Below are 25343 nucleotides of genomic sequence, written 5' to 3'. Positions count from 1 at the left end.
GGAGTGTGTGAAGGAGCAAGACACTTATTCCATGAGCCAGGAGGCAAAGAGAAATGGGAAGAGACCAGGATCCCCTAATCCTTTTTAAAGTTATGTTCTCAATGACATAGAGGCCTCCCACAATACCCCACCTCTCAAAGCTCTTAAAACCTCCCAAAAGCACCATCCTGGGACTATGCCTGTAACCCTTGGACCTTTGAGAGACTCATATCCCAACTCTTGCAGACAGTAAGCAACTTAAGGCTAATATAGGCACTGTGATGTGAATGCTCCTTCAAACAGCACCAACATGTTGAGCCATTGCTGTCACAATACTGTCCACACATCTGCATACTAGAAACAAAGAGGCATACTTTATAATGCTAAGTTCATCCATAAAATATTCTAACAATCTTGAAACATATGAAACCAATTAAAGTTTTCAAATCTACAAAGCAACAATTCAAAGAACTGAAAGGGGAAATAAACCTGATTACCACTAGGAAATTTAGCACATCCCTCTAAATAAGAGCTATTACCAACTGATTAATCAGTTTATAGAAATACGACATTGTCAATTAATTTACTTTAAATGTCATTTTGGGGAATAATTGAACAGACATTTCCCCCAGAGAACATAGTAAATAACAGTTATGCAAAGAAAATAAACTCAACTGTAATAATTAGAGATGTACAAATTAAAACATGATGTGATACTCTCACAAACCTGTAGGCATGGCTAAAATTTAAATTCAAAAAAATTACAGAATAATCATTTTTTGTTAAAAACGTGGAGAAAAAACTGGAATATTCTCATATTGCTAATGGAAATGTGAAATGGTATAGCCACTTTGGAAATCACTTTGGTGGTTTGCTGTAAGTTGAAGCACAGACTAACCATATGATTTTTGAGATTTTTTTTCTCCCGGTCATTAAGAAAGGAAAGGAAGGAAAGTGAAGGAAAGACAAAGGAGAATGGGAACATATTTACCCCAAGATTTTTTTGTAAATTTCATTGTAGCTTAATTCATAATACCTCACACAACTCAAATATAAATTATATGGTAAATGAATGAATAAATGAGTCATTTATTCATATAACAGAATACTACTAAATAAGAAATGAATACACTATTGATATATGAAACAATTTGGATAAATTTCAAAAGCATCAAGCTAAATTAAGCCAAATATTAATTACTGTGAAGTGTCTGATTATATAAATCCTAGAAATGGCAAACTGCTATGACAGAATGGAAAGAAGATCAGATAAAAATTATTTCCAGGCACATAGTAAAAATATAAGGTTACTGGGAAATGTTATTAAATAGGCAACAATGTAAATCTCATTAACTAGAATTAACTGTCTTCTACATGCTTTATTATAATGTGTGCATACTCAAAGAGGGGAAAAATTGTTTTTTGTGGGACAAAAATTTTTATAAAACAGATGTTCATATAGTGCATAAAAATATGCAGTATATTTGGTATTAACATTAAATGGAGGGTGGCTGGGAATAATAAAAATGTTTGAATTCTCTTCAAGGGGATAATAACAAGAATAGATTGAGAAGCATTTCAGTATAATTCAATCAACTTAGAAATTTAAAAGTAATATACAATTATGTTCAATTTCAATTATGATGAAATGACATTCTGGTCACATTTTGGCTTTAAGGGTCTATTAAATTTGGTTGAAACACGGATGATCATTTGAAGATATTGGGGATTAACCATCTTAGGTATCAAGGTAAATCAATAAGAAAAAAAAAATGTCTTTTCAGCAAATAGAGCCGGATCAATGGCCTATTCCTATGTAAAAACCCCTACCTCATTCCATATACAAAATTATTTTAATTTGGATAATAGATCAAAATGTACAGGACAAAACAAGATAACTTTTAGGAAAAAAATAATTACCCCTCAGGTTAGGCAAAGACTTTTTAGACAGAATTCAAAAAACATCTTCTCAGAATTAAGACTTTGGCATGTCCTGAGACCTCATTAAGTCCATGAAATGTGAAGTCACCTATAGGTATAAAATTCATAGTACGTATATTAGACATATAATTTCTATTTCAAATATGTATAATTACCTCTTCCATTATAATAAGTAATCTAAAGATATACAGAAGGCCAATAAACATTAGAGAAGTTTCTAGATGTCATTAGTCATCAGAGAAATGCAAGTTAAAAAAGTGAAATGACACCACATATACAAACACCCAGGAGAGAAAGGTTAAAATTTTAGCATGTTGATGATGCCAAATGCTAGCAATGAGGAGACAGTTATTGATGTCGCAAGTGCAAAGCTGAAAAACTACTTTGCAAAAACAGTCTAACAGTTTCTTAAATAGTTAAACATACACCTACTCTATGGCAGCGAAATTCTACTTCTAGATGTTTACCCAAGAGAAGTTGAAACAGATGCCCATGAAAGAAGAGAACAGTGTTTGCAGCTTTAATCATATACGTCTGTGCTGAAAATGGCGAGCTCCACAATGAAGAAGAAAAAAAAATGTCAACCAGAAAATTTACTAACAACTGCACATTAATCAAACACTGCACTGAGACAGCTCTGTCAAGGGAAACTTGAATAACAGATGAATTTCAATTATATGTTGAGGATAATATGCCAAATATGGAAAATATGTACTGTTATTACATCTGCATGAAATTTGTGAGAGCAGGCATATTAAACTCTTATGTTATAAGTTAGAAGTTCAGGTACCTTCAGGATGGGGAGGAGCACAAGGGAATTTACTGGGGTACTAAAAATATTTTGTTTCTTAACTGAGGCGGTAATTACACAGGTATAAAAATAAGTTCCATGATTCATCAAGTCTACTTATATGAATTTTACAGCAGTAAAAATATTGCTTCTTCAATGCCTGTAACCCCCTTCTACTATTTAATAATTTAAAGGCTTAAAGTTTTACAAACCATATCTTACTATTTTCCCTTCCTTAAATTTGCATGGTTAAAAATAATGTAGAAACAAATATTTTTCAGTTCATTTGGCTATTTTATTTTTCAAATACTAAATTTCTTTCATGGCTAGGTCCAATTTCTCTCTTTTAAATCTTTTTTTTGTCTTTGATGCATTGAGTTTGAATTTTTTTAGTGATATGTATGAGTATCTTTCCAGAGGATTTACCTTCACTAGTCTCAGGACTTTCCCTTATTTAATTTAATAACCTGCCCAGCACCCAGTGATTCCTTTCCAGCATTTTTAAACTAATTTTATTTTTATTTACTGCTTTTTAAAATTTGTTCTAGTTATACATGACAGTAGAATGCACTTTGATCCATCATACATAGATGGAGTATATCATATCTATATCTAAATATAATATATATAATCTTGAGGGCTGGGGATATAGCTTAGTTGGTACAGTGCTTGTCTTGCATGTACAAGGCCCTGGGTTCAATCCCCAGCACCACAAATAATCATCATCATCATCATCATCATCATCTTGAATATTAATGGCCTAAACTAATCAATCAAAAGACACAGGCTGACATATTGGATTAAAAAACAAGACCCAACAATATACTGTCTTCAAGAGACTCATCTCATTGGCAAAGAAACCCAATGACTGAAGGTGAGAAGACAGAGGGAAAAAAAACATCACTCATATGGATCACATAAAAAAGCAGGGATTTCCATTCTCAAATAAGTGGACTTCAAGCCAAAGTTAATCAGAAGGGACAAAGTACAATGTTTCATACTGCCTAAGGGAATTATTCATCAACAAGACATAACAGTTGTAAATATTTATGCCCTAAACAATGGAGCATCTAGGTACATTAAAAACTTTCTCAATTTCAAGAATCAAATAGATCACAACACAAAAATAGTGGGTATTTGTAACATACCTCTCTCACTATTGGACAGATTTTTCAAACAAAAGCTAAATAAAGAAACTATAGAACTCAATAGCATAATCAATAATTCAGACTTAACAGACATATATAGGATATTTCATCCATCAACAAGAGAATACACTTTCTTCTCAGCACATGGATCATTCTTTAAAATAGACCATATCTTATGCCACAAAGCAACTCTTAGAATGCAGGGTATCATCTCCTTTTTTTTGTATTTACTATCAGATTATAATGGAATGAAATTAGAAATCAATAATAAAATAAGAAATAGAAGGTATTCTAACATCTAGAGACTAAATAATATATCATTGAATGACAAATGGATAGCAGAAGAAATTTAAGGATGAAATAAAAAATATTTCAAGGTAAATGAGAATACCAATATAACATCAAAATCTCTGGGACACTATGAAGGCAATACTAAAAGGAAACTTTATTGCATTGAGCTCATTCATCAAAAGAAGAAAAAGCCAACAGATGACCTAATGTTACATCTTAAAGCTCTAAGAAAAGAACAACAAATCAACACCAAAAATTTTAAACTTTTTTTTTTTTTAAAGAAAAACCTTTGGTATTTTCTACCAATTAATGAGGCTTGATCCATTCCAGAATGTTCACACAATGTAAAGTAAATATTCAGTCTAAGTGCCATCATTTGCACGTGTCCAACTAGTCTTGCAGTCTTTGGGCCTGGGGTCCGGTGTCAGGAGCCATCCAGGGGCTGGGTGTGGACTATGTCAGCATCACACCCTAATGAACGGGAGAGTCTGGTGTCTTTCCGTGGAAATTGCCTCTGGCCAACACTGTCCAGACACTTGGTGAGCTCTATTCAAGCTCTGTCCCAGGTCCCCCATAGCACTGGAAATGGGGTGACCTGCTGCCGCCGCACAGCCTCTCAGAGATGAGTGTGACCCTCCAAGATGCCAATCAACCTTCTGACAGCAAGACATCATCAGGAAGCAAGACTCCACCCCTGAAGCCTTATCCCTGCCTTGGATTAACCCCTTACAGCAGCTATTTTTTTTTAAATTTGTCCAGCTCCAGATCCTGTGTGGGCTGGATCTATCAGGCACTGCTCTTAAAACTATAATTCTGATTCTTGGTTCTTTTGTTCTTCATTAATTATTTCTGATTTATTTTTCCTGGTGGCTTACACCCTTCTGGGCAGGAAGGAGGACTCCCTAGAGAGGCAGCGGCCACCTCCCCATAGTCCAGTGTGCCAACCACAAGCCCCTGTGGCCATCTGATTTTTAGAGCATCTTGATGTGTCGAGTTTCCTTCTCAGGGACCCCACCATGTGCAACTATTCCCATCACTTCCTATCTGGCATTATCTGGGACTCAGATAAAGTGACTTGATTTTTCAATAGCATCATGCTAAGACGCCTTCACTTTCATCAAGTGTTCCTTGAGTGCCTACCTTGTCTCTGTTATTATTCCAGCAGACGTGACAAACTGTAATTGCCTTCAAGTTGCAGTTTTCTCCTGATTCTTGCCACTTCAGTCTTATCCATAATATGTTTCTGCCTTGAGGACTCTGCCTAACACTCCACTTCTCTTCCTCTTATTGTTTGCAATCACAGACCCATCTCTTGGTCTTTTTTTTTTTTTTTTTTTTGGCTGAGCCTACACACCCAACATCGGATGTCCAACTCCTCTTGCATTGGGACCCAAATAAGCAAATCTACAAACGTGTTCAACCTGTGGGCACAGACCTGACTGGCCACCTGCCATTTATCCAAAAAAAATATTCTTCTTTAATCTTAATACTGTAGCTTTGACTCTTTAAAGTAGGTTACATGGACCTTATATTGACACATCATTTTAATTTTGTATCATTGAACTTAAAACTTCAGTGTTCTACTTTATAACATGTACTTATACGTCTTTCCTCCCTCTTATCTGTGCTACAACAGAGCAGGTCCCTCTTGTGGGTTAATCATTCGGATGATAATAAAGACAGAGTGGATACTCAATAATTTTTTCTTGTAAAAGTTTCTAAATTTCTTTTTCTTTTTGACTTTTTTTTTCTTTTTTTATAGGTTGTTCAAAACATTACAAAGCTCTTGACATCATATTTCATGCATTTTATTCAAGTGGGTTATGAACTCCCATTTTTACCCCTTATACAGATTGCAGAATCACATTGGTTACACATCCACAATTTTACATAATGCCATATTAGTAACTGTTGTATTCTGCTACCTTTCCTATCCTCTACTACCCCCTTCCCCTCCCCTCCCATCTTCTCTCTCTACCCCATCTACTGTAATTCATTTCTCTCCTTGTTTTTTTTTCCCATTCCCCTCACAACCTCTTATATGTAATTTTGTATAACAATGAGGGTCTCCTTCCATTTCCATGCAATTTCCCTTCTCTCTCCCTTTCCCTCCCACCTCATGTCTCTGTTTAATGTTAATCTTTTCCTCCTGCTCTTCCTCCCTGCTCTGTTCTTAGTTGCTCTCTTTATATCAAAGAAGACATTTGTCATTTGTTTTTTAGGGATTGGCTAGCTTCACTTAGCATAATCTGCTCTAATGCCATCCATTTCCCTGCAAATTCCATGATTTTGTCATTTTTTAGTGCTGCATAATACTCCATGGTGTATAAATGCCACATTTTTTTTATCCATTCATCTATTGAGGGGCATCGGGGTTGGTTCCACAGTCTAGCTATTGTGAATTGTGCTGCTATGAACATCGATGTGGCAGTATCCCTGTAGTATGCTCTTTTAAGGTCTTCAGGGAATAGTCTGAGAAGGGCAATAGCTGGGTCAAATGGTGGTTCCATTCCCAGCTTTCCCAGGAATCTCCATACTGCTTTCCAAATTGGCCGCACTAAATCTTAATGCTACTGAAAAACATGTTTTGAAGAGTCAATGAAATTTTATCTTTGAGTCTCAGGTTCCTAACATGCTAAAAGAGATTGATAAAATGCACATGGATGGGGGGTGTTTAATCAAGAAATGTGAAGGTGTTCTTAAGATGACAAAATTTCTAATACACCTTTATTTTAGGTTACATTTTAAGGAGTATGTACATTCAGTCCTTACTCTATTGTTGCAATAAGGCAATTGATAAATAAACAAAACCGCTAAAGATAGTAATGATGTTTCAATGTTACATTACATTAATTGTTGCAGGATTAAAATAAAATGTGCTCACAAATATGGAGGAATTCAGCTTACTGAGGACCTTGGGAAGTGGGCCAACACCCAAAGTTATAACAATATCAAAAGCTACTGGATTTCTTCAAGGTCTGCTTCTCAAGTTCCAGGTAAATGCGGGTTTCAGATCTGGCATAACTTCCCTTGCTGGACACTATGCCCAGGCGAGAGTTGTCCAGGTAGGGGCAGGTCAGGCCTTCACTGTGTAAGGAATGGCTGGCAGAAGTCTTCAGAAGTGAGAAAACCATGAGCAGAGTTTTTGGGATAATTCAAAAACTTTGAATAAAAATGTTTCTAGCATTCAGTTAATTTCATTTCACCTTTCTCTTCTCCATCATCAGTGAATTGTTCCTTGAAGCATTCTCAGACTGGCCTGTTTCCTAAAAGGACACTCTGCCTTAATTCCTGTGTTGCCTCATTACTCAGCAATCAGCAGATTCTGAGGAGGTAATAACCTAATTTATTAATTGTTATTCAGGTCCAGATGACTATCTGTCTTTAGTTTCTTCCTTTCTTCTTCCCTTGGATAAATAAAGAAATGACAAAATTTCAGGTGATAGAAAAGACAGGTAAGAAAGAAACTTACAGAAAAGGAAACTTACTATTAGAACTTCATAGGAATTTCAGAGTTTCTTTAACCTAACTTTATAAACAAACAACCAAGGTATGGACTTTAAATCAACTCTATAGTTTCTGGTTCTGCTGATCACATATGCACTATTACATACATTTTGAAGGTAATTAAATTGCAGTTGAGATACTCTAGGACACACATCCAAAGTTCTGTAACTCATATGTATGGGGCTGGGATTGAAGCAGAGGTTCATAGTTTTTATTCTGTTAAAGTGAAAATGCATCTTCCTGTACAATTCTACCAGCTTTTAAATGGATCCATCTTTTTCTGGCTAGTAAATTATTGGTTTAGAGAATGTCAATATCAACACATCATCAATTATTTGGATGAAAAGCAATGCTTTTCATATTGGAACAAAAAGTTGGATAATTTTAAATATCTAGGGAATGTCAATCCTTTGGGCTGAATTATTTGTATCCATGGATCCAGGTATCCATTCTCTCAAATTTGTACTCAAATAAATATTTATTTATCAAAGGTGGTTTTTCCCTAGGGAAACCCTTCAATGGCAGAGTATTCAGTGTTTGGAAAACTATATGAAGAGATTAAGGAGATCAGTTGCTCTGCATCATAAAGTTCTTAAGATTTGTTTTTAATGAGCTCAGTTACCTCAAAGATAAAAGTATGCTCAGGAAACCAAGATGATAAAGTATGCATTGTACAGCACTAATCATAATGGCTTAATTGGGTGTTAATGTGTATTTTACTCTCATTAAAATTTAATGGTAACTGAATATTTAAGTGCTCGGTTCTCATTTTCCAACTGCATAGTTCTGGTGAGGAGATATTCTCTTCAAACCTAGAACTTGGTGTGGAAATGGTGTCCATGTAAATTAAACTCCAAAGAGAAAATTCCCATTTCTCAAGACTACATTTCATGCCAGGCCATAGCAGGTGGTGAAATCAGACAGGGCAGGAATCACATACCTTCTATCTATGACCACTCCTGGAACTGAAAGGTAGCCACTGCCATCTAACATAATTCTGGAGGGTGTTGAAAGGTCACTGTGATCACAATATTGAATGAAGGCTGTTTTGTGATTTGGAATCAAGTAATATTTATTAAACTATAACCATGTCTCAGGTGCTCTCTCAGGGGCTTCCACATACGCTATCTTTAAAAGAAAACAAATAACAACAACAACAACATCACCACCACGAATTCTACTTTTTTTTTTTTTTTTTTTTTTTACTCATTAGATCAGAAAACTAAGACTTGGAAAAGCAAAGTTGTTAAAGATAACCTAGACAATGCATCAATAAGCTGAGATTTCAATACAAAATTTCTAATTCCAGGAGCCATACTTGTAATTTCCACGGACACCCTCACTATTCATAGTCTCTAGAAAATGCATTTTAACCAGCTCCTTCTACACTGTCACCTGGAAAGTGGCATGTATCAACAATATTTTAGCTCTGAAATATAGACTTTTAAACAAAGGTCGATTATGATTTTTTCTAGGTTTCTTTGAATAAAATCTAAAATGACAGATGGACATTTAAAAACAAACAACCAATGTATGGACTTCAATTCCACAGGTGGATCCTGATCTACAATGGGAGACCAGGCTAATGAAAAAAAAATTACTATATTAAACATGTGGAACAATATGATGTGATATACAGAGACAACTTTTAAAAGAACCTTATGTATCTTCAAGTATTTTGCAAAATACAAGTGTCTTTTTTTCTGTTTATGCTCCAAGGTGAGTGAATCGGGCAATGCATGATTAGAGATGTCTGAAATATGGTTCCTTGGGAAGGAGGAAGAGTCTTAGAGATGACAAGGAAAGGCTGAATAAACACTTCACATCAATGTCATGTAAGGTTTAGGATACTCCCCAACCACGGGAATCTATGATAATAAATAGTCAGTTAAAAATTTTAACAATAAGTTTTGCAAAGCATACAAAGGGAGATGGGTCTCCAAAGATATTTGAAACTTTCCTGGTGAACTAGTAAGTCTGCATGAGCCAGTCATTAGAGCTGGCTTGAAAGGTCAAGGCTATGTACAAAAATTTATAAAAGGTTATTCAAGAACCAACTAGATTTCTTCATTCTTGTTGTCAGAGAGCCTAAAATATCAACATTGTAGAACCATACAGGTGGTTTTGAAGACTACTTGATCTTTATGAATTTCCATTAGAAGGTACGGGCCCTATAGTGAAGGGGCTCCAGAAGCCTGGATCAACTAGTGTTTTGGAATAGAATGGCATAGATTGCTGTTTAATGCTGGCAGAAGATTAGTACTGCAACCTATGAGAAAAGGGTCAGAAATAGGATACAAATTAGAAAAGAGATTTGCAAATTTCAAAGGAAAAGCTTTTAGAAGGACCTCAAAGCACGGAGTTCCTTTAATGTTAACCTTTTTCAATAGCTACCTCTGATACTAGACTACATGCACAGACCTACCACCCCACATTTTCTCACCAAATTACATTTGTGCTCATTCGAAATCACATACATATTTTCTCACAAAATGTAAAATATGACCAAAGTAAATTTTGGAAAAGAAAAGAGTTGGAAGATTGGTATTATTTTGGGGTAAATCTTGAAATCAATCAAGGTATTCACAAAGTTGTTCTTTATGGAGAAGAATAAGGCATCAAGAAATACATATATGTAATTGGTTAATTTTCAACAAGGTTGCTGAACATGCACAAATAGTAAGTATGTGAAAAAGATGACCAACTTTATTCAAATTTACTCCCTGGGGCAAATGAAAACTCCAGAGAGATTATACTACCCACCCTTGAAAAGGGGAAAACATCCCCAAACTGATATGCAAATACAGGAAAGGATGTGGAGCCATGGTCCATAGTATGTAAAAAGTAGTAAGAGAAAAAAATAAAGGTTCAACTAGATTAGTTTTTCTAATATACATTTGCACATATCTAACCAAATACACATCAGCTTATATACAAATTCACATATGATGACAATGAATCTTTGACAGTTGTAGGGAAAGCGGATGGAAAAATGCACAAATAGTAGAATGACTGATTTCTCATACTTCTGGGCAAGTGAAGGTCCAAGTAGTTCTGAATATCCTTACATAAACAAGCACTTCTTGCAAATTTTTTGAAATAGCAGATGACATTTCAATTTTTTTTCTGCTTAAATAAGATAACTTTTATTTATCTTATTTATCTTACTGGAAACCAGGTATTTATTTGCATTTATGGATATAGATATGGCTGTATCTCCATGACCCTATCTATACATCCCTATATAGAAATGGATAAAGATAACTTTTAATATATAATAGTTTGCTTTGTTTGAATTTTTCCTACAGTAACGATGTGTTTAGTAATTCAGAATATGAAAATATGAATTTAACTGGTTTATTTTGGTTAACTACATTAATTTTGTGATTATAAAAGAAAAAGCTATAGTGGGATGGTGGAAAAGGAAATTTGGAGTATTTATGTAGTTTCTATCAGTCTTTCATTGCTTCTGAGCAATTCCAAATATATACAGCTAGTCTGGCATCTCTGTTTCCAGTGTGGCTTGACTTTAGTCGCTCTGATACTGCAAAAACATTCATTTTCAAGTTCAAATTAGCTCAGCTATTAAATTTTAAACCTGCTGCATTTAGTTCTTGATATATAATCATTTTAATTCTTTTTTTAACTTCATTTGGGATACGTTCTTTGCTTCCTTAGTCCACTGGGGACATTATTTTTCTGTCATTCCCATTATCTGTATCTCTCACTGGATTGGTGGTTCTGGTTAAGTCACTGGGTCTCTCTAAATCTTATATCCATTGTGTCTAAAGTGAAAATGAATGCTATCTCCTCCAAGTGCTAGAAGGAAATGTAATTGATAAATACAAGTCTTGTGAACTAATTTTTTATATAAAGTTGCTACAAATAGAGGACTTAGAACATAAATGGAACATAAAATATTATCAAAATTCAGGAGCCTGGTGGGTGTGGTGGCACACACCTATCATGTCAGTGGCTCAGGAGGCTGATCAGAAGGATCCCGAATTCAAAGCTAGCCTCAGCATCTTAGTGAGGTCCTAAGCAACTCAATGAGACCCTGTCTCTAAATAAAAATACATAAAAAGGCTGGGGATGTGGCTCAGTGTTTGCATGCCACTGGCTTCAATCCCTAGTACAAAAAAAAAAAAATTCAGACAAATGATGGCACAATAGAGGATCTATTCTTTCTTCAGCAGTTCATTGATCATAGTAACCAGAAGCATCTTCATTCAAAAATCCCCCATTTACACAAAACAGTTAATATAATTACAGTTGTAGAATAATGTCATCTTAATAATTTCCAAATTTATTGCAAATTTGATTTAACCAAACCTCAAGCAGGGAGTGCAAGTGGGTAGCGAAAGAAATTTCTCTAAGGGAGCCAATCATTAAAAAAACATTCAGGCACCAATTGTTCTGGCCTACTTCTCATATTCTCATTTGGCTTGTTGCCCAGATTTGCACAAATCACTAGGAAAGCCCCAAACAATTCATGAATATAGTAAAAAAAAAATAAATAACAGACGACAAAAAGGAGAAGAAAATTAAAAAAATAAACTTAAGGGAAAAATAAACATCAGTTTTTAATTACTGGGGCACTAATAAAGACAGTGAATCAAGTAAACAGTTTGTGCTCCAAGTGTTGTCATGCAAAACGCAATAAACCTGGAAGTTCCCAAAATAACCCTTCACAGCAAGTGCAGGAAAATGCCCTATAACAGTCCTTGAAAGACGAAATACATTAGTATTTTGCTTTATTATTCCTGGTGGCAGGTTCCAATCTAATCTCCATAGAAATGGAATTCCAATTGGGCCTCAGAGATATCTTACAAGTACCCTGTAATCCCAATTTGAGAGAGAAGTTCAAGTTAACTGAAATTCAGTTTACTCTCCTGGGAGCAGTTAGGTTGAATTACTAGGAGGGACCAAATTCAAGTTGTTAAAATTGGCCAGGATGAATTTTAATACTAAAAGAGCTAATATTATAATACCATAGGAAGAAAAATAGTTTTATGTTTATTCTGCTTCTGTTTCTTTCTCCCTACCATCATTGGACTATTCATCTCTTTCCTTTCCTTTCATATATATGAAGAGATTACAAGAATGTAGAGGAAAAATAATGGCCAAAGTACCCAAAGATTCAGGCACCCTTAGAGTTAGTAAAACACATATGTAAACACCAGTCTAACACAAGGACTCCTATCTATAAGGTGTCTATGGGATTGTTGCTGAAGGCTACGTCCTTGTCCCTGCTGCCAATCCAATAATGAGGAAAGAGTCTTGAGAAAAAGAAAAAAGATTGATTGATAGCTTTGCTAGCGAAGGAGAAATACAGGGGACTCCTATCCCAGACGCGGTGATTCTGCCTATCAGCTAGAACAGGGGGCTTTCAAAGAGGTGATTCAAAGGCTACATTCCTGTTCTCTGTTGCAGTTGAAATTCACTTGTTAATTTAGGAGATAGTCATTTCTGAGATCTTCTGGTGCCATTCCCCAAGTCAGGATTATTGGTTCCTATGGTGGGTGTGTGTGCTCAAGGACAGAGGGGAAGAAAGGTAACCCTGTTTTCCCCTGAGATTAGGGAGAGGGGGAGAGGAAGACACAGAAACATATTCAATTTAAAAATCAGTTGCAGTGGCAGAGCAGGAAGGGCTACATTCAAAGCATAAGGTAGACCACTGTTACAGAACCATGGGTTTTACTTTCATTTTAACAAATGTTAGGTTCTTCATGATTGCCAGTAATAAATCATTGTTTCAGTTTGGATGCTTTAAGTTGTTTGATTTTTATTTTTATTTATTTTTTTTTTACTCAAGTGCAATGGGATTTTTGAAGCTCATCTAATTATGCGTGGATGCATTGTTTGACCTGACAGTTCCTTCCTTCCTGTTTGGAAAAGTATGTTTACCCCACTTCAAAACATCTGACAGCAAATATTGCCTACACAATTCAGGATATGAGATTACAGTCACGTTGAGTAACTACATTCTTTTGCTGATTTTTGAACATGTTTCTCTGTACTAAGAATATTTCTTTTTTTTTTTTTTTGGCTGGGGTATTGGGGATTGAACCCATGGCACTTACCAGCCTTTCTTATTTTTTATTTTTTTTTTAATTTTGAAACAGTATCTCTCTAAGTTCACTAAATTACTGAGGCTGGCTGTAAATTTGCAATCCACCTGGCTCAACCTCCCTAGTCCCTGATATTACAGGCATTTGTCATGATGCCCGGCAAGAATAAATTTTAATACTTGTTTTTAGTGCTTTGGGGGTCAAATAGAATGAGGCTTAAGTGGTAGTTCTGCCTTTTCTCTGGGCAGGTTATTGGATCCCCAGCAGCCTTGCTTCTTCTACTGTGAAATCATTTGTTATAGATTAAATTCTATAAGGCAAGTGGAGCTCCCAGGGTACTGCCTAACTGTGGAAGACAAACCCTGAAATGTCACCCACATAGCTATTTGGTTTGGTTGGGACCATCTATGAGGACACAGGTTGCCTCCCAGTGGCCATTTCTGCACCACCTGATCTTGTCATGGAGGTAGCTACTGGATTTGGGGCTTTGATCCGGGTCAGATTCTCTGCCTCAGAAAAGGAAACCGAGATGGAGAAGGCATAGAGCTTGGGAGCTGTCCCATCTGAATCTCTTTGCACAGAGACTCTTGGGGAGAAGGAATAGTGGCTCATGATGCTGGAGGTCTCCAAGGTTGGCCTTGTCTCTTCCCTTCCTGATTTTGTCTCTGCCCTTGTGAGAAACCACAGTTATTCTGCCTCATCAATATGCACCCCTGTTCCTTTTTGCTTGCTTGTTTTCCTGAAGTTAGAGTTTCAGTTGCTTTCAGATGAATATTAACTAACAGAAATATATGTAGATGAGTGTATTTGAGAAACAGACCTTCAGGGAAATGGGAGCGATTTAAAAGTTGTGACAATTGTGGGAACTGTCTTCTGTAGAACTGGAAGAAAGCTAGAACCAGTTCACAGTGGTGGTTACAGAGGATGTTTTACCAGAATTGGATGGTTGCTCTTATTATATTTTATACAATGACTGCTGGAAACTGTTCGATTGCCTTCTCTGGAAGTTAGGCTGCAATCATTGAAAACTAGATACAGAAATTTATTTGTTCCAGTTATTGGATTACTTCAGCTTAATTCATGAACTCTCCCTAGTTATAATACCTATATTGTGTTACAGGTCAAACAGGGTTGCTTTTTGAAAATTAGAGTTAGAATTTTGGGGAAGAATCCAGAGAATGCAAGAAGAGCCATGCTCTCTCTCCACCTGCACCCCAAGTCTACCTTACATATTTTAACTAGGACTACTCTGGTGGAAGGAACTCTCAAACCCACCAATGCATCCTCTTCATTGTGACTTGTTAAGGAAATACTTCCAAAATCATTTATTGGGGAATATGATAAGCAATATCAGAAAAAAAATTGTCACTTAAAAAACATAATGATGAAAATTTTAAATCTATAATTAACCAAGGATTATCAAAAAATTATCTGGTTGGGGCTGGGGATGTGGCTCAAGGGGTAGCGTGCTTGCCTGGCATGCGTGTGGCCCGGGTTCAATCCTCAGCACCACATACAAAGATGTTGTGTCCACCGAGAACTAAAAAATAATTTTTTTAAGAATTTTTTAATATTTATCTGGTGGGGTGTGACTGGAAAAGTATAATATGTCGTGCAGATTTTGAAGGTTGTCAATCAAGGACAATTGAACATATGCATTTTATGTCCTAGTTTGAAGACCTAATGAACTCTTTTAAAAATTCACTAATGCAATCATGGATACCAAACTTGATTGCTCCCAGCAATACTGGCCTATCAAATCCTTCCTGTCAATACAGAGAAAAGTATTCAAATATTTCAGAGGATAAATAGACTCATTTGGATCTGTTCTGTGATTTCTGATCACTGTTGGCTTTGAAAGCTCCTGGGAAGGGAAGTTTCCATATTTTTTAAAAGGACAGGACTGATTCTCCTGATCATTGTTTTTAAGATGGGCACATTAGATGGGTGCAGTGTCACCAACCTGTTATCCTAGCAGCTTCAGAAGCTGAGGAAGGACAATCACAACTTTAAAGCTAATCTCAGAAATTTAGCAAGACCCTAAACTACTTAGTGAGACCCTGTCTTAGACTAAAAAATAAAAATAAAAATGGCAGGAATTAAGAGCCTCTGGGTTCAAACAGCCCCTGTTAAAAGAGAAACACTTCAGCTGTCAAGCTGCCATAAGATTGCTGATGTACCACTGTAGCTGAGGTGGTGGCAATGCTGGGCCCATGAAACAGTAGTTCATCCTCTCAAAAGGCAGGGAAGTTTGACTTTGTACTTGGTTTAAGGAATGACTCAATCTTTCATCTGTGCTATGGTGGAAAATTAATTAAAGCACTATGGTGCTTTCTGCAAAAAATGATTCCTGTCATTTCTATTATCTAACTTTACTGACTAGTACAAGCAATCATCATCCATTGCTTGGAGGACCTCAGTGCCTCTAGTCAGTCTCTATCCCCTCTTTCTCATTCTAAATAATTACTTGGAGAATCCAGAGTGATCATGCAGTGATGTAACCCTGATCATGTAGCCCCATTTAGACAGCTTCAGTTGCATCTAGAATAAAACCAAATTTCTTTTTAAATATTTTATGCCCACACCTTTTATTTCTCCTTTTATACAATGAGCATTTTTTATAGTTTGTTTTCCTCTGTGTGCATATTTTTTTTTCCTGTTTTAAAATGTTTTATTCTAATTTGTTTTATATGACAGGAGAATGCATTATAATTCTTATTACACATATAGAGTACAATTTTTCACATCTCTGGTTGTATACAAAGTGTATTCACACCTTTCATGTCTTCATATATGTACTTAGGGTAATGATGTCTGGATTTATTTTCTTTTTCTCTTTTTTTAATTGATTTTATTTTTTAAATACATGACAGTAGAATGCATCAATTCTTATTACCCATATAGAGCACAATTTTTCATATGTCTGTTTGTAAAGTGTGTTTTAAATAGGTAAGATAAAGACTGCAAATCAATATACTGAAATATATACAACTGGCAAGATATTTATACTCAAATAATGTAAGGAATCCCTACGAATAAAAAAAAAATCCCTAAAAAGTTGACAGACCTACAAATTTTAAAATGGGCAAAAGATTTTAGCAAACACTTCTCAAAAAATATATGAATGTCAATAAACAAATGAAAAGATGTTATGTAGATCTAATCCTCAGAGAAATGCTCTAGATATAGTGAAACTATATTATATGATTAATAAAAAATTAATAACTGTTTTAAATATCTGGATGTCTTATAGATGCCATTTGTTATGCATGGCCCTAATAAGTTCATGATCAAGGAAAGCATTTAATAGCATAGGCATAGGAAACATGAAATGGCACAGGATGTTGATTTCAGCAAAAGACTCCTATAAGATCAAGAAGAATGAAATATGAATTCTGTGAACCTACTATGTGCGAGAATTTATTCCAGAACTTATTCTAGTAAAGCTAATAACTAGTTCAGCTTTAAGCACTAGCTTCTGTGCTTGATATTGGTAATCAAAACATAAATAAAACTGTCTTTTTCTTCCCAGAGTTCACAGTAAATGTAGGAAATGGCATTAATTTGGTAATCATCGTAGTATGGGAACACTGATAGGATCAACATGTGAAAATATTTCAGTAATATTTAGCATTTAGAAAGGTCTGGTGAGAGGTAGAATAGTGTCTCTTCCCAGACACTGTGAATATTTTATCTCACTTGGCAAAAGGGACTTTACAAGTCTGATTCATTTAAGGATCTTGAAATGGGGATTATTCTGGATTTTATAGGTAGACCTAATATAATCATAGAGCCCTGAAAAGTGAGGGAGTGATGAGGGCCACAATCAAGTTAAGATGGCGCCTGGCAGTATGCCAAGAGGAGTGAGTGGTTTGTGAAGTAACGCCAGCAAGCCATTAAGATGATAAGGATTCCTTAATGACTGACTGCTGTGTCAAGATGATGTCAATTAAGTTAAGCTGTGTGTAATTAGTTGGGTATATGAACCTCTGCAGTCCGGCGGAGAGGCGGCTCCTGCTACCCTGGGTGCCCACTACTTTGAGTTCTCAGTTCCTACTGAGTTCACTGGCAATGAAGTAGTTCCTGCTTCAACCTTCAAGTTGCTTGTCACCTCTGGGTTATTTTGTCTAGCCGGACTTGGGCAGCCTAGCCAGACTACAGCATATGGTGGCCCATACGGGGAACGCCTAAGAGTAAGTGATAAGGTAAACTGCTTGCCCCTGAGGGCAGTGCGAGAGGATGGGTAACCATTTAAAGATTCTTGTTTCGTTTGTTTTAAGTTGCCTGTCCCTGGAGATGGGTGGGACTGAAGAAAAACCGCTCACATCTGAGGAAAGACTATTTGCATCTGAGGAACAGATAGGGAGAAAGGACAAATAGACATTTCAGGAGGATAAAAAGGTTGATATAATGAATTTTTGTTCCATTTTTGCTTCGTTTTGTCTGTTTTGTTTTGCATTATCTTAGTGAGGGGTATCTTTGTCACGGAAATATGGAATTAAAAATTAATAAGAACCAAACCGAAAGGGCATTAAGTAAAGTGCTAGAGGAAGGAGGCATCTCAGTAAAATCAAGAATAGTTAGGGCATATGTTAAGACAATACAAAGGTGTAGACCATGGTTCATTAAAGAGGGGTTGTTAAATATATCACAATGGAACCATCATAGTGAAGATTTTAAAAAGATACAAAAGGAAAGCCCAGGAACTCTGCCAGTTGGCACATTACCAATATGGACGTTGGTACAATCTTGTTTGCTTAGTCTAGGAGAAGACATCTTACATAAAGTAAAAGAGGAAGTCTCTCGAGTTAGTCAGACAAAGGAAAAAAGTTTAGAGGAAGACTGGCTATCGGGAGAAATTACAATGAAGGTTGCTACTAACCCTTTTCTATCACCAGAGGGCATAAGTATTCAACCAACAGCTCCACCTATGTATACAGAGACAACATATGCTGACTGGCCCTCAACCCCCATAGTTGATAGATGGGATCCTGAGGCAGGACCTCGAAGATTAGCATGCCCTGCATTTCAGAATGAGGAAGGGCAGCAAATTCACCACACTTTGGATTTCAAAACTGTGAAACAGTTAAAAGAGGCTGTATCAACCTATGGCCCTCAAGCCCCTTTCACATAAGTATGGTTGAATCTATTGCAAGTTTAAACTTGACATCAGCAGATTGGGCTAGTATGTGCATAGCTGTGCTAAATGGAGGATAATTTTTGCTATGGAAGGTTGCCAGTCAAGAATTTTGTATGGAAACAGGCGAAATGCAGCAGCCGATTATCCTCAGAGAAATATAGAAATGTTGCTAGGAGAGGGATCTTATGAGGGTCAGCAACAACAAATTCAATACAATCCTGCCATTTATTCACAAATCACTGTGGTTAGGGCATGGAAAACTTTACAAGGGCATGGAGATTTGCAAGGTCAATTATCTAAAGTAATACAAGGAACTAATGAACCTTATGCAGAATTTGTAGATAGACTTATACAAACAGCTACCAGAGTTTTTGGGGATGCAGAAAAAGCAATGCCATTAATTAAATAGCCATCCTATGAACAAGCCAATAGATGGTGTAGGGAGGCCATTAGACCATGGATAAATACAGATTTAAACAAATGTATTAAACTATGCAGAGACATTAAAGAACAGGGGCAAGTCTTGGCAGCTGCAGTACAACAGGCATTAGGAGCCAGGCCAAAAACATGCTACAATTGTGGACAAACAGGACATTTTAGAAGGAGTTACCCCATAGGAGGAGAGTTTAACAAAACTAGGTATCAAAGGGGTAGAATACTGGTTATTTAGCCACGATACCATAAAGTGAGACATTGGGCTAATGAATGCCGTTCTCAAACCACTATAGAGGGTACTCCATTATCAAAAAATGGACAAGGACCAGGTATTTACGCACAACATTGTGGAGGAAAAAATTGGACTCCATTGCCAGATAACGGACAGGGGGGCCCAATGCTCCAGGGCCCATGACCACAAATATACAGGGCATTGGAGGAACCCAGCAACACCATCAGGGTAGTGCCCAGGACACATTATCCATTAGATCCCTCATTAGACAAACCAGAGAGAGCACAGGGTTGGACATCTGCGCCTCTGCCAGAGCAGTACTAACTTCAGAGATGGGAGTTCAAATCATTCCCACAGGGGTAAAAAAAAACCTCTTCCCCAAGGAACAGTAGGCTTGTTATTAGGATGCAGTTCTTCTACTCTAAAAGGATTTATGATAAGTCCCGGGGTAATTGATCCTGATTTTGAAGGGGAAATAAAAATTATAGCCAGTTCTCCAAGGGGTATATCAGTAATTTCACCAGGAGACAGAATCACACAATTATTAATAATACCCAGCCTACATGATAAATTTTCCAGTCGTACTATAGAAAGAGGTTTCAGGGGATTAGGCTCCACAGGTGTAGAATGGGCTATGCTTTCTTTGAATTTGAATTCTCGCCCTATGTTGAGGCTAAATATACAAGGGCATGAATTTAATGGGCTACTGGATACAGGTGCAGACCTTAGCATTATCTCTCATCAAGAATGGCCAAAACATTGGCCATTACAACAAGCCACTGAAATGCTTCAAGGCCTAGGAGTGGAAACTAATTCTCAGAGAAGTGTGATGGTATTAGATTGGAAGGATCCTGAAGGATGTGAAGGAACTATACTGCCATATGTATTGGATCACCTTCCTATAAATTTATGGGGATGAGATGTTCTAGATCAATTAGGTCTAACATTAACAAATAACATCAATTTAAATGTGCCCACTATTATGGCTAGACAAGGTTTTAGGAAAGAAAAAGGATTAGGAGAACAAGGACAAGGTATAGTGGCACCAATACAAATAGATCAAAAAACAGACATGGATTGGGTTTTCAGGAGGGGTCACTGAGACAATAAAAATTACTTGGAAATCAGAAAGGCCAATATGGGTTCCTCAGTGGCCCCTGACTAAAGAAAAGATACAAGCAAGCAGCCCATGACCTGGTCAAACAACAATTAGTAGAGGGACATATACAACCTTCTGTTCCTCCCCATAATATTCCCATTTTTGTTATCAAAAAGAAATCTGGTAAATGGAGATTATTGCAAGATTTAAGAGCTATTAATAACGAGATAGTTATCATGGGACCTGCTCAATCGGGGATTCCTCAATTGTCTGCTTTGCCAAAACCTGGTATGCTTTAGTTATAGATATTAAAGATTGTTTTTTTTTTTCAATTCCAATTCATCCTGAGGATAGTCCACATTTTGCATTTACTATCCTTGCGCTGAATCATGAAGGTCCTGATCAGAGATATGAATGGAAAGTCCTCTCTCAAGGAATGGCTAACAGCCCAACTATGTGTCAAATTTATGTTAACAAAGCAATCCAGCCACTTAGAAATCAAAATCCTGAACTACAAATATTTCACTATACAGATGATGTATTATTAGCACACAAAGATAAAAACACATTGCTAGAATGTTATGCCACACTTACAAACTTATTAAAAAATTATAATCTAGAGATAGCAATAGATAAAATACAATTGAATTTTCTGATTAATTATTTAGGAGTTCTATTATTCTCCACGATGGTCCGTCCACCAAAAATTCAAATATGAGCAGATCAACTTAAAATGCTTAATGACTTTCAAAAGTTGTTAGGAGACATAAATTGGATAAGGCCTTATCTAGGCATACCAACAGGAGAGTTGGGACCTTAATTTGATATCTTAAAAGGTCCATCAGATCCAAATTCACCCTGCATGTTAATGCCTGAAGCAAGAAAGACATCAAAACTCATTGAAACATATATGGAAAATATGCATTTGGATAGAATTGATATAAGTTTGTGCTGAGAGCCACAGCCGAGTCTGTATGGCCCCTGGCATTTTGCCAACAGTATTGATTGACAGGCAAGGCGTTAATATCCGCCTCTGCCGCTACTTTTGAGTTCTAGCGCTATTTTTGAGTTCTTGTGCTATTTTTGGTTCTCACGGGGATTCCCCGGGAATTCCCATTGGTTGGCGAAGTGCAGGAGGAGGGATTTCCCGGGGGAGATATTTCCGGCTGGGGGTTCCTGCAGGAGTCTTGTGGCTTTCGGGAGGATTCCCCAGGAGCATGTGTGAGGTTTTGCCTTTATTATTTATTGTACTATTATCAAAAAATATTCCTACAGGAGTATTTTGGCAGGAAGGTCCATTATTATGGATACATTTATCTTATTCTCCTAACACTATTCTTACTAGATATCCTGAGGCTGTAGGACAATTAATACTCAAAGGAATAAAAGCAGCAAAGGGAGTGTTTGGAATTTCTCCTAACAAAATTATCACTCCATATACTATGGATCAAATTAACAAGTTAGCTAATGAGTTAAATACTTGGGCAATAATTATGTGCAAATCTATTTGTTCATTTGATAATCACCTACCATCCAATCCTTTGCTGTTTTTTTGGTCCCTGCATCCTGTAGTTTTTCCAAAAATGACAAGCAAAACACCTATCATGAATGCTCCAAATATATTCACTGATGGGTCAAATAATGGTACATCAGCAGTAATTGCCCCTGATCAAGCTTTTACATTTTTAGTACCCAAACAATCAGCTCAAAAGGTAGAGCTTAATGCAGTATTACAAGGTTTTTTGATGTTTAAAGATTCCATATTTAATTTATTTTCTGACAGATTGTATATAGTTAATGCTACAAATTCCCTTGAAGATGCTGGTAGGATTTCCCCTTCCTCTACTGTTTTCTCTTTGTTTTCTGCTATACAAAGTTTAATCTGGGACAGAAAAGATCCATTCTTTATAGGACATATCAGGGCACATACAGGATTACCTGGAGTCTTTAGTTTGGGCAATGATTTAGCAGATAAAACCACACATGACATACATATTTTTTTCTACACTATAAGAAGCTACAAATTTTCACAAATCCTTCCATGTTAATGCTAATATTTTATGAAAGCGTTTTAAAGTAACTAAAGAACAAGCTAGACATATAATAAAACAATGTCAAAATTGTGTGACTTTTATACCACAAGTTAATCTTGGAATCAATCCTAGAGGACTGATACCTAATCATATATGGCAAATGGACGTCACACACTTGCCAGAATTTGGAAAACTAAAATATCTATATGTTACAGTTGATACTTCTTCCGGATATTTAATGGGCTCCCTTCATACTGGAGAAAAATCTAAAGATATTATAGCTCATTGCTTACAAAATTTTGCCACTGTGGGCGTTCCAAAACAGTTAAAAACAGACAATGGCCCTGGCTATGCTTCTACTTCTTTCAAGCAATTTTGCTCATCATTTGGCATTACTCACATAACAGGAATCCCGTATAATCCACAGGGACAAGGAATAGTTGAAAGAGATCATGAAACTATTAAGATGTACTTATTAAAACAAAAAGAAGGAATTGGGAAGGGATATAAATTCCCCAAAGATAAACTTAACATAACCCTTTTTATGTTAAACTTTTTAAATTTGGATTCATCAGGACTTAGTGATGCAGAAAGGCACATGTGTCTCCAAAATGTACATAAGCCCAAGGTACTTTGGAAGGATATTCTAACTGGATAATGGAAAGGTCCTGAACCAGTGATTTTCTGGAGTTGGGGGTCTGTTTGTGTGTTTCCACAGGGAGAACAGTAGCCAATTTGGATTCCAGAGAGACTAACTAAAGCGATTTCTACAGACCAAAAAGATGATCCAGCTCAAAATCCATAACACCTGATATTCAGTACCCCAGTTTAGCTATTCTTATGTCTGTGATAATGGTTTGCCTACACCTGGAGGCTAATAAGGACCATTAAGGCTTATTTCAAATGTAAAAATCCTTGAGGCTTACTTGCGGGAATACCTTCAAACCCATATGCAAGTTACAAAAAGAATTTTTCTATTTTATTTTTTGAGCTCATACAAAGCTAGGTTAATGTTTTTCTGATCAGTTTTATTTTTTTTTAATCATCTGTGCAGTTTTTAAACATTGCAATGGAGATTTCATCTGTGAAAAGCTCCAAGACTTTTACTGTTGTGATATGTGTGCACACTTGTGTTATGTGTTGTATGTCTGTAAGTGCGTATGTCCATATATTAGGGGTGCTCATGAAAAAATGGATCCAAATATTTTTTAATCCCATGATTTAAACAGTTTAATTTAAATTGGGTATTTTTTAAAATGAACAAATAAGGAGGTTAACAGATCTGTTTATTTACTTTCACCTTTCCTTTTCATTATATTTGATAATTCTGTTCAGGATAATGTAAATAATTTCCAGTATTACTGAAAAACCAAGAGACTTCGGAATTACGGCTGCCATCATCATAATTGTTGCTGTTTCTGCTGTTGCTACTACAGCTTCTGTGATGGCTGTCACACAAACTGTACAAACTGTTGCATTAATATTTACTTCAAGAAGAAATAGACATATTAATGGATTCCTCTGCTTTAAGCTGCTTGCAGAACTTACCTGGACTATGTATCATTTATATGCATTATGAACTGATGCAACAAATTGTAATTAGTACCAGGGTATCTTGGCTGATGGTGTCATGGGTGGTACAATTTTTCCAAAAGGAGCTGTCAATTGGCTTGGTATCATGGCGTTTTGAATCCTCCCCCTTCTGCTTGTAGCAGGTTATCCACAAGTATGGCTAAATAATGCTGGGCCGGTAGTCAATGATGGGTAAGATCCAATTGCAAAGACAGGAGGCTGATGCCTTGAGGTCAGCTCATATGATGATGGGTAAGGACCATATGTAGTATTGGACAACCTAAGACAGGCACGATCTCTAAGCCATATACTTGTTGTTTAAAAACAAAAGAGGAAGATGATGAGGGCCACAACCAAGTTAAGATGGCGCCTGGCAGTATGCCAAGAGGAGTGGTTTGTGAAGTAATGCCAGCAAGCCATTAAGATGGTGAGGATTCCTTAATGACTGACAGCTGTGTCAAGATGATGTCAATTAAGTTAAGCTGTGTGTAATTAGTTGGGTATATGTACCTCTGCAGTCGGGCAGAGAGGCAGCTCCTGTTACCCTGGGTGCCTGCTACTTTGAGTTCTCAGTTCCTGCTGAGTTCACTGGCAATGAAGTAGTTCCTGCTTCAACCTTCAAGTTGCTTGTCATCTCTGTTATTTTGCCTAGCCGGACTTGGGCAGCCTAGCTGGACTGCAGCAGGGGAGGGAGATTTAGCCACTGCAGGTGAGATTGGACTGATGTGAGGAAGACTAGACCCTCCAAGCTTTGAAGATGGAGGAAAGAGGGCCTAGAGCCAAGGACGATGACCCTGGAAAAGGCAGGGTAGTAGATTATGCCATCTTGCTGATGCAAGATTCCAGCCTAGTGAGACTCATTCAAGATTTCCCATTTTCAGGATTGTAAAATGAAGTGTTCTGGACTTAAATCATTAACTTTATGGTAATTTGTTAAAGTAGTCATAAACATTGAATCCAGATCTCATATGAAGGTGAAGGTACCCTACGGGTAGCAATGGTCTTTCTTGTTTCTACCTAAACATGGCTATTTCCACCTTTTGGACTGTGGATGAAAACAGGGTCTTGAACCCTGTCCAAATATGGGGCTTTATTATAATATGGT

Source organism: Urocitellus parryii, chromosome 7 (genome assembly GCF_045843805.1).
Source record: "Urocitellus parryii isolate mUroPar1 chromosome 7, mUroPar1.hap1, whole genome shotgun sequence".
NCBI lineage: Eukaryota > Metazoa > Chordata > Mammalia > Rodentia > Sciuridae > Urocitellus > Urocitellus parryii.
The sequence above is the reverse complement of the archived record's forward strand: the minus strand, read 5'-3'. Positions refer to the sequence as shown.